Source organism: Xiphophorus maculatus, chromosome 17 (genome assembly GCF_002775205.1).
Source record: "Xiphophorus maculatus strain JP 163 A chromosome 17, X_maculatus-5.0-male, whole genome shotgun sequence".
In the NCBI taxonomy this organism is placed as follows: Eukaryota; Metazoa; Chordata; class Actinopteri; order Cyprinodontiformes; family Poeciliidae; genus Xiphophorus; species Xiphophorus maculatus.
The window spans coordinates 15875741-15885807 of NC_036459.1; the positions used below are offsets into that span (position 1 = coordinate 15875741).

General features: G+C 38.0%; 1 protein-coding gene across 2 annotated transcripts in view; it reads right to left on the reverse strand.

Annotated features, from left to right (window-relative positions):
- osbpl8 (oxysterol binding protein like 8) overlaps nt 1-7028 on the reverse strand; it is a 69600-nt gene extending 62572 nt beyond the window's left edge. Inside the window, exon 1 of one of the 2 annotated variants that reach the window (XM_023349984.1) lies at nt 6685-7028. The gene's annotated coding sequence lies outside the window, so the exon portion shown is untranslated. The remainder of the gene's footprint in view (nt 1-6684) is intronic. The other variant, XM_023349982.1, reaches the window with a different exon arrangement.
- Nucleotides 7029-10067: the final 3039 nt, after the last annotated feature.

Sequence of the window (10067 nt, forward strand, 5' to 3'; positions counted from 1 at the left end):
AAACTTCCGTTCTCACGATCTCTTAATCTGTAAAACGCAGCATTTTTTTGGTTTTTAAAAAAGCTAGAACAAGCAAAGAAGTAGCTTTGGAGCAATTTTTTACAGCATTAATGCAATTAATGCAGTCTCTGTTGCAATGTTTTATATTAATTATATCATAGGTTCTAAAAGAAGGCCTCCCTCATCTGCACATTGAACCTTTAAGCAAATGGGAATGTGAAAGAGGAGTCAGAGGAATGTAACAAGGAAACAGAAATACATAAACATGCTTCTTAAAAAAGAAAGGACGGAAGCAGGAAATGCTAATGATATAAAGCAAACAAATCTGTTGGCCACCCATAGTGAAGACGGGTACAAAGCCTTCAGATAAATTCATCTTTGCTTACAAAAGCATTATGCCACATTAAAAAAAAAAAAAACGTCAAGAATTTTTTTTTTTTTTTTTACATTACACTTTGCCTTAGAGTGGGGTCTTGCTACTATGCTTAGTTTGAAGAATTGTGATATGAAGTAAGTTAAACTCAGCTAAGACTTAACCGGAGCTTTGTACTAGAAGATGAGACTAATTTGGAGCCCCAGTCTGGGTAGATTTGGAAGAAAGGATTAATACAGCTGACTCCGACCTATTCTCAGATTCACATATTTGCAGATTTTGGAATTGCAGAATGTAACTCCAAATTATTTGGAGAAAATTCACCTATTTCTGGGTTTGTTTGAAATAAATAATTAAACACAACTTGAGAAGCTGAAATATCTTGATTCAATGCTGCCTAACACAAAGCAGCCAATCCCAGAGCATTATTTTTTTTCTTTGGTGCTGATTGGCTGAACCCCCAAGAGCGAAGACTGTGGAATTTAGCTTCTGTGTTAGTGCCAAGACATTTTCCACTGTGCGTATTAATGTATATTAAAGTACTTTTTCTGTTTGAACTATTAAAATATGAAATTATAAGTGTTTTTAGAAGGGGTCTCAAGTTTTGGCAGATTTTAGCCATTTCACAGTCGCTTTGTCCCTAACCCTCGAGAATACCAGGGTCCACTATACATGGAAAACCACCTCACTACTGTTAACTATGGTGGAGAACCTGTGATGCTGTGGGCCACTTTCTCAACTAAAGACCCTAGGAATCTTGTTACAGAAACCTCTTTTAAATTTTATAATGAAAACTCTTGTGGAGTGAAAATAGTAAATTAAGAGCAAAACTGGGTGATTAAGCGAGACAATGATCTCAAGCATTTTGTCAAACCACCGAGGAAATGCTTCATGAGACACAAAATTATGCTTTTTGAGAGGACAATTATGCTGCTGCAACAACAGTGAAAATGCTGTCGCTGAAGAGATTTTGAGGGATATTTTCTGGTGATGCCCAAAAATGTCCCCATCCCTGTATGGATTTAGAGAAAGAGAGAAAATTTACAGAAAAGCTCATTGAAATAAAATGAAGAAAAACAAACGCATATCACACAAAGAAAATATTGGCCACAGAAATGTTTTGAGAGTCTAACGAGGATGGACAGTCCAGGTAATGCGCTGGGACTTTAGGTGCCCACGCTTTTTAACCAGCCCAACAAAAACCCCTCTACCTGCACCCTGTGAGACTGTATACATTAGAAACCGAGCTAATTAACGCTCCGTTTGTTCAGTGTTGTTGGACATATGAGAACTGGTGAAAGCAAAGAGACGCTGGGATGAAACCCCCAGCAAAACCCCAGTTGGTTTTATTGGAATCTAAGCAGCTGTTTAATTCAGTATGGCTTCGCTAACCTTTTGGAGGGGGTCGGGGCGTGAGGAGGCTAATTAAGGTGGTCACTGGGGGAAAGACAGGCTGAACTGCGTTCTGGTTCAGGTGCTGCTGTCTGGGAAAATCAACGTTGACGTGAAGCGCGAGGCAACAACTCCTCGAGCACATCTGGCATTTGCCAGAACAAATGGATCCAATCAGCCAAACACAGCCAGCGGCTTGAGCGTCCCAGCAGGAGAGATTATCCTCGACCGCCGCATCAGGCTTGGCATTTCGATAACCTCATAAGCTCAAAGATTTAGTTACGATCCACGCAAATGCTATGGAAACAGAAGAGACGAGGTCTGTTGTGGAGGGGTTGTATTCTTCTTCGACAATGGAGATATTTTTAACTTAAATATAAGATTGAGGACAAAAACATTTCCCTGATGTTCTCTCGTTGGATCCTGCTGGCTCTTAAACTACTCTGACACATTATGCATCACATGACTGAATTATCGCCGGAGTAAATCCTGGAAAAGCTTCTTTGTATTTGAATCAGGTGTGAATATTAGGACAAATATTTAAAATAATACTATATCTCTCTGTCTAGCATAATTAACCAAGAACTTATCTACTACAACACATTCATAGTCTACTGTGTCACAGGAATTTTACGTCTCCAATAAAACAATATTCCAGTTAGCTAGCTAGCTCACCCAAGAAGAACTAGCTTGTTTGGTGAGCTTGTTTTACAGTTTCTGTTTTTCTTTCCAACTTTGAATTCAGGTCAACTTACAGAAAAACGACTGAAATAAAAGCCTGTTTTTTTAAGATACTTTCTTAAAAAAAGATACTTTCCTTTTTTTTAAGGACAAAAAATAATCAAAAATCAAATAAGAATCTGAGATTTGATTTCAAAGTCATATCACCCAGACCTACGTCCAGGAAATTATCGCTAATCATTGTCTGCATTTCCCTTGACCATATATTTGTGCATATTGGAATTATGAAAATAAATTGCTTTATGGAAACACGGCAATTACGGAAAAGCTCATGTTTTTCTATAATAAAAAATAAAATTTGCGCTCGGACGCGATGGCTTCTCGGCTGTATCAAAATCGGTGTATTTCGCAAGCTTATTCATGTGCGATTTTAGTTGCATTTCTGATTTAATGAAAACATCACAATTGCAAATTGTGTCTTTTCGACATTAGCGGATTGTCGACAAAGTTTTGCGCACATTTGTAACGGGAACACAGTTAGCGATTCTGCTTTGATCATGATAGAAACTGACAGCAATTTAATTTCTCAACTGTCAAGAGATCAACCATGAGCAAAAATGTCATTATTTTGTATAAACTATCCAAATATTCAAATATTAGGAGAAATATTACAATGGTACAGTTGTTTGTAAATGTGGGTTGATACATCAACAGCAGTAATCGTTGAACAAGGCAGAGATTTGCACCTGAGGCCCATTTATCTCATTCTTCTGTTTCCTTATCACTTTCCTTATCACTTACTGGGAGCCTAAGCGCCTCGGTCACTAAATCGATATCTGATGTGGTAACAGCCCGTGCCACTTTTTGGCAGCCAACCAAATGCAAAAGATTATTACATTCTACAAAACAGTGACGGCATCCAGAGACCTTAGTTTCCCTAGTTTCCATGAACTCCATGCGTATATTGTAATGTCATTTAGTAAATCTGCTACACAAAATGTCTCCCCAAACTGTTGCAATTTTTGAACCAAAACAGATTTATTTTTGCTTCGTGCTTCACAATAACATTCCCCCTCCACAGCGTGACACTAAGGTGGGAGATACTCCACTCGGCCTAATTCAATTATTACCAACTTTGAATGTGACCTTCAGGCTGAGGTGATCGGCAAATGCTTGACTGCATGTTATTTTGAGTAAGCTCTTAAATCGGGATCATGTCTGAATATTGATGTGCATGTAAACACACCTTCTGATGCGACACAAACAGATGACCTCCGTGGAAAAGTAAAAAGGCCCACACAAGTCACACATAAGGCCTGTAACTCAGCAAACACGTAACAGGTCTTATTAATAAATAAATGCTGCAAGAGATTATTTATACAAGCATGACAACCTGGGCCTGTTGCAATAACAAATTTTGCTGATAAGTTCTCCCAGACGTTATTGCAAAAAATGATATTGTTGTCTTGAGACCATTTTCAAGTAATATCATGATAATGGCATAATGATGCAGGAATACATTCTCAAAGATCAAGAAACTTTAAATTCTATTGAAAATGTAACACTGGAACTCAACTGCATATCCAAAAAACAACAAATGAAATGAATTATGAAGTCTCAGTAAACAAAATTGTCCTTCAAAAAAAGGGCAAACTGAGATAAATGCACCAGACTTAAAACTTTTGTTGTCCAGTTTTTGGTAGAAAGAGAGAGAGAAAAGAGAAAAACAATAAATTACGCAAATGGAATTTTTGTTTGTTTTAATTTATTGTGTGATTAATTGATTCATCCTTTATCTTATTGCATACTTTGATGCACTGACATGATCTAGACCAGTGGTTCTCAAATGGGGGTACGCGTACCACTGGGGGTACGTGGAGGTACTGCAGGGGGTACGTGAAGCTTTTCAAAATATCTTTAAAAAAATCAGTAGGCTCCTCATAATAAGTCTTGGGAAAAATTATTTTGTAAAAAGTTCGATAAAATATAAATGTGTGTTCATACACTGAATTTTATATTCAGTATTTACAGGGTATTTACAGCACTGTACCTCTTTTTTATTCCAAAAATGTTTTGCCCATGTCAGGGGGTACTTGACTAAAATTATATTTTTAAGGGGGTACATCACTGAAAAAAGTTTGAGAACCACTGATCTAGACCACCTCTGGAGTATCTTGTGGAGTCAAAAATGCGCTAAAATCCTTACTAAGGAACTCGTCTCGCACATAGAAGCATGAGTCAACTAAAAAAAATTTAATTCATGCACATTCAGCTGATTTAGCAAAGAATTACTTATGTGAAATTTCTGCAAAAGTCATCTTTTGCAGCCTCTTTCCACATGCAAGCCATGCACTCGGCATAATTAATCAGCTCCGGTTACACAAGTTCACATCCAGAGGTAAATACTCCACCGAAGACCTATTTTCCATGGCAACCAGACTCCTAAATATACATTTCCTTCATGACTTGACATCATCTGATCTCAAAAGGCCAAACACTTAGAGGAAGTGAGCACATCCGCTGTCAACACAGAGTTGCATCTTTCCTCTCTGGTTAGCCAATTTTTAAAACACACACCCACAAACGCACCACAGCGAAACATTTTCTTCTCACATCAGCTTCTCTGTTGCTCCAAAATGCAGACTCAATTCAAATTCGAAGCTAAGCGTGCGGCAGCGGGGCGGCGCCATGGTTCTGACGAGGGCTGAGTGGAAACTGCATTTAACTTGCAAATGAGCCGGGAGCTCTTGTGCCCTTCGTTTGCTCCCTGCCAACAAACAGAAGTTCAGTCTGGGATGACCCGTTTCGGTTTTACATGCACAAACAAGCAGCGAGTGGAAATATGGAAATGTTCGACAAGATTCCAAAAGACAAGAGTCGGACCCGGGCAAAAGAGTGGAAACTTCTTATCTAAATTACCGTCACGTTTCTATTTTCCCCCACAAAGAAAATCTTTACGTTGATGGATTTGATTCATTTTCAGCAAATTAGCTCAGCCTAATTCAGATTGGAGTGTCTGAATATCACATTTGCCTGGACTTTGAATAGGCCATGAAGATGTTTTGATCTAAATTATTTCATTATAGGCTAAGGCAGGGTGATAAATTGATTATATCGATAAATCAAATTTTCCAGTTTAGAGGATAACCTGGATTTTTTTTTTTTAATTATTTCTCAACTGTCAATTTGAGAAATTAAAAATATATACTGGTATTTTATTTTTCAAAGGACCATCTTGTTTAGCATGCATATCTTGCAAAAGTTATTTTGTTTTTTGTTTTTACTTTGAATTTCGGTGAACTCACAGAAGGAATGATTAAAATTAAAGCCATTTTTTGTGTATATTTTCTGTCATTTATAAAAATAAATTAAGAAGAGGAAAAAAATTTTGATTTGGTTAAAAAAAAAATCTGACATTTTATTTATTAAGCCACATTGCCGAGCTCTACCTCAGGCTGTTTGTTTTAGATTGTTGCCCCTTTACCGCAGTCTCAAGTCTTTTTCAGCCTCTTACGGCTACTTTCTTCAAGTATTGTCCTTTATTCATTTTTGTTTCATCATCAAGATTTACATTTCTGTCACGTCTGAAGGCATATAGTTGTCCTAGATCAATTAAAAATTGATTGTAAAATAAATTGAATTTTAAAAAAAAATCCTTCACCACACCTCACCCATTAAAAATTGTGCCTGGTGATAAAATGCAGAAAAGTTAAAATGTGGTATGGTACCGCACATGAAGAAATTGAAGCTAGGTTGATATCACGTAGCAATTTGCCACCTGATACCAGGTAGCAACAGGAAGCGGTCTCCTCCATCAGTACTCCGGGTGAAAGTGGTAACGGCACACTGGGACTGAGGAGGCTGTGGGAAGATAACACGACTGGGAGGAATGTGAAGCACAGAAGAAGAAACTATTTGCTGCACGTCATGCCGTCCTAGCAGCGCGGGTTGGTTTAGCTTCACCTCTGAACTCAATGTGGGACAGACTCGGAGACAAAAGCAACGGGAAGCGTACAGGGATGAACCTGCTGCTACGAGCTCACCCCAGACCCGCTAATCCTGATTTATTACATAATAATACGCATTGCTCGACCGCAGCATCCGTCGGTCACCCCCCGCAGACACACAGAGAATTAGCAATTAGGGAAGTCGCGTTTAACAAGCGGGGTTAGAAAAAAATAATAATAGAAATAAATGCAGTTTTTTTTTTTTTGCCTATTTGTTTACATGGCACTCACCTCTGCTTCAGGCTTTGGGGTTCTCCTCTCTGACTGCGTGACAGGCTGGGAGGAGGTAGTGAAGCAGTCCTCTGGCTCGCTAACTGTTAGCTGACGACGCTTAATGTTTATTAATGTCCCTCGGCATTCAGTGGTTGGCGCGAGGGCGCTACGCGCTAGCCTTCGGCGCAATGGCGGCGCCTCGCTAAAAGATTAAAGTTAGGAAAAGTTCAAATTGAATTTCACGATTTTTCTCCTCCCCCTTTCCTTGCTGTCCATTTCTCAACCAATTTAGTGTGGTTGAAAGCGACCAGAGAGTCTGAATCCTTCTGTCAACTGCTGGGGTGAGCGCACGTGAAAGCTGTTGAAGGGTACGTCACTTCCGGTTAAAATTTCACATTAAAAACTACATCGAAGGAAGGGAAGGATACGCCAGCGAACCGCCATATTGTGAGTGTCAAGTTGACTTTGGAAAGCGGTGTAAGAGTTATTGGAAACGGGGAATCCCGGCTCGTTTTTATGAATAATTTTTACATACTGTAATATATTACTAATATATTACTAATTCACACAAAAACTGCTTAAAATACAATTACATTTTTCTACCTGGTTTGAATAAGCTTGAATTATGTTAATCTAAAAATGTATTACAATTTTGTTAAAGTGTAAGCATTTTGTTTTTTCAATAGAAAACAGTAAAGTCAAGGGCGTGAGACCCTTTAGTTTTTTCTCTTACAATTCAATTCAAATTCCGTTCAATTCAAAAAATACTTTCTTTATTTCAAAGGGGAAATAAATGTTACATCATCCAAGTATCACTCACATATTCAAAAGTTGTGAGTGATGCTATCGACAGGAAGACTCTCCAGTATTTGATCATCTCAAAGGCTACATGAATTTGTTACACTTGTAAAACGGTGTAAATTGTAAATGCTGTATTCTTTTCAACAATAAGGCAAACGAACTTTATTTTGAAGGGTACACACCCATCCGCGACTGTCATTATGTTGAAATTTAGCAGAGAAAGGCGAAATATCCCTTGTTCTTACTCGGCGATCGTCTGATTTTCCTGGCAGATCAAGCAACGCACGTGATCGTTCATGTGCGCTGTCACGTCGGTCAGCATGGACACAGTTAAGATAGTTTATAATTTCCAGCAGATAATAATCGCCTTGCGCTAAATAAATACGTCTTTTGTTACCCTAAATAAAAAAAGCTACAAACAACTCGGTCACATTGATATTTGGCTGTTTGTATATGTGCTTCAGGATTGGGGAAATATACGGTTATTGCATAATAATTTTGATACATTCAGGTTCAGATTAATTAAATAACATGACTTATCGGGGTATAATTGTAGGGATCTTTTTTTTCCCCTTTGACTTTTAAAAAAAGTAATATTTGACATTTTTAATATGCCCAACCAGTTCAGGGGAGAGGTGCTGCTCATAATTTGGTAAATGACGACATCTCGCGGCCGCTGCAGGTCTTGCTTTTCCCCCTGATTGAAACTGTTCGTGGTGGCCATCTAGAGGCAGAAATATGAAACTGCAGCCCTTATCCTGACATTCGAATTATATAAGGATGTCAGCACGATTTTTAAAAATTGTTTTCTATACATGCCTAATGTTTCACTCATCTATAATTTCTTATGACACACTGAAAACAGGTTACAATTATTTAGTTTACTCATATTTGGCAATTCACAACAAGCACCAGTGTTAAGGCACTTTACAAAACAAACAATCCTAGTTAAACTACATGCGGTCAAATCCAGTTTCTAAAGTCAGAGCAGTGCAGAGGTCATCTTTGTTCTCAGGTATGTTTTTGTAAAGTTTTCTTTAAAACTTCTGTACAATTTCATACCATCCAGGAGCCAAGTTTTTAAATTAGTTGTTGCCAATGGCTTGGACGATCCTATTGGCTCCGATCATGAGCACACAGTGCATGTTTCTTCCAGAAAGCATAAGAAATACCGATTCCTCCATAAGACGATCTATTCCAGATGCCTCCAAGCGCAGAGAAGCTAAAACAATCTCTAGGTATTCTATGAGACTTGTAATTTTTTTTTTTTGTTTGACCGAGTTTATCAGTTTATTTGTGTTCCAATATGTTTCTAGCCTGTATCAAACACTGGTTAATACAATGGCATCTGTAGGATCAGACATGAATCTGCTTAAATCACTCTTTAGATAATAATATTTTGTCCTAATTCCAATACGCAAACATTTTATTTAAAAAAAAACAAACTTAAACCTAATAGTAAAACCAACTCACTTTAGCTACAATTTGCTACCTACAGAATGATATGTCACTGTCGATTTTATATCTGAAAAAAATAATCAAAATGGGTGAAAAGTCACTTTCAATTAACATATTCATGGATGTATAGTTGTATGTTTGTTAAAGATTTAATCGGCTGTAAACTTCTAGAACTCCAAAATTAAAAATTAAAATTCAGGTGCTGTTTTGGTGTCTTTTTACAAAGTATATTCTGTTGTAAATGCAGTAGCGGTTTTTGATGTGGGCCACATAGGCAGTGGCCCAGGGCGGCATCTCAAAGGGAACGCACAACCGCTAGATGGAGATAAATGCAAAGTCACTGTGTTTTATCCCAACATAGAGTTTAACATAAGTTCCCGCATTTTGATTGGTTGGAGGGAACCAGAAGGAGTCATGCAAGAACTGCCACTTAATAAATGCTCCTCACTTATTGAACTTACTGAATAACTATTTACAGTGTTTTATTATTTTATTACAGAAATGTAGCAGTGTGGGGGTGCTGTGGTAGCGCAGGGGCAAAGCACAACCTACGTATTAAGGCCTTAGTCCTCGTGCCAGTGGTTGCAGGTTTAACTCCCGGCCTGGCGACATTTGCTGCATGTCTTCCCCTTCTCTCATTACCCTATTTCCTGTCGAACTACTTTGAAATAAAGGCCACTAGAGCCAAAAGAACCTTTAAATAAGAAATGTTGCAATGTAACTATATGACATTAGGACATTAACATGGACATAACTAGTACATGCAATGTGGAGAGACCCAAGGCCTGTATTCAAATCCAAAATGGAGATGAACTGTGCAGCCTTCGCTGCAACAACAACAAAAATGCACTTTGTGGTGTTGCATCAGTAGCAGTTTCTGGATATCTTTCTTTTCTCTATGACATCCAGGGTGCTCTACTGTACTAGCGCCTCATAACAGGGAAATTAACATTTTCAATTTTAGTTGCCTCAAATTTTAAAACAAAACAGCTAAAACAGAAAGGGTATGGCTATGGCTAGCTGTTAGCATCCAATGGTTTATTTAAGTTTCTACAAACCCAGTGTGACATCTACATCTCTCTACCACAGGTAAAAGAACCATTGCTATTGTTTTTAACAGAATCTCCTTTTAAAATATCAAA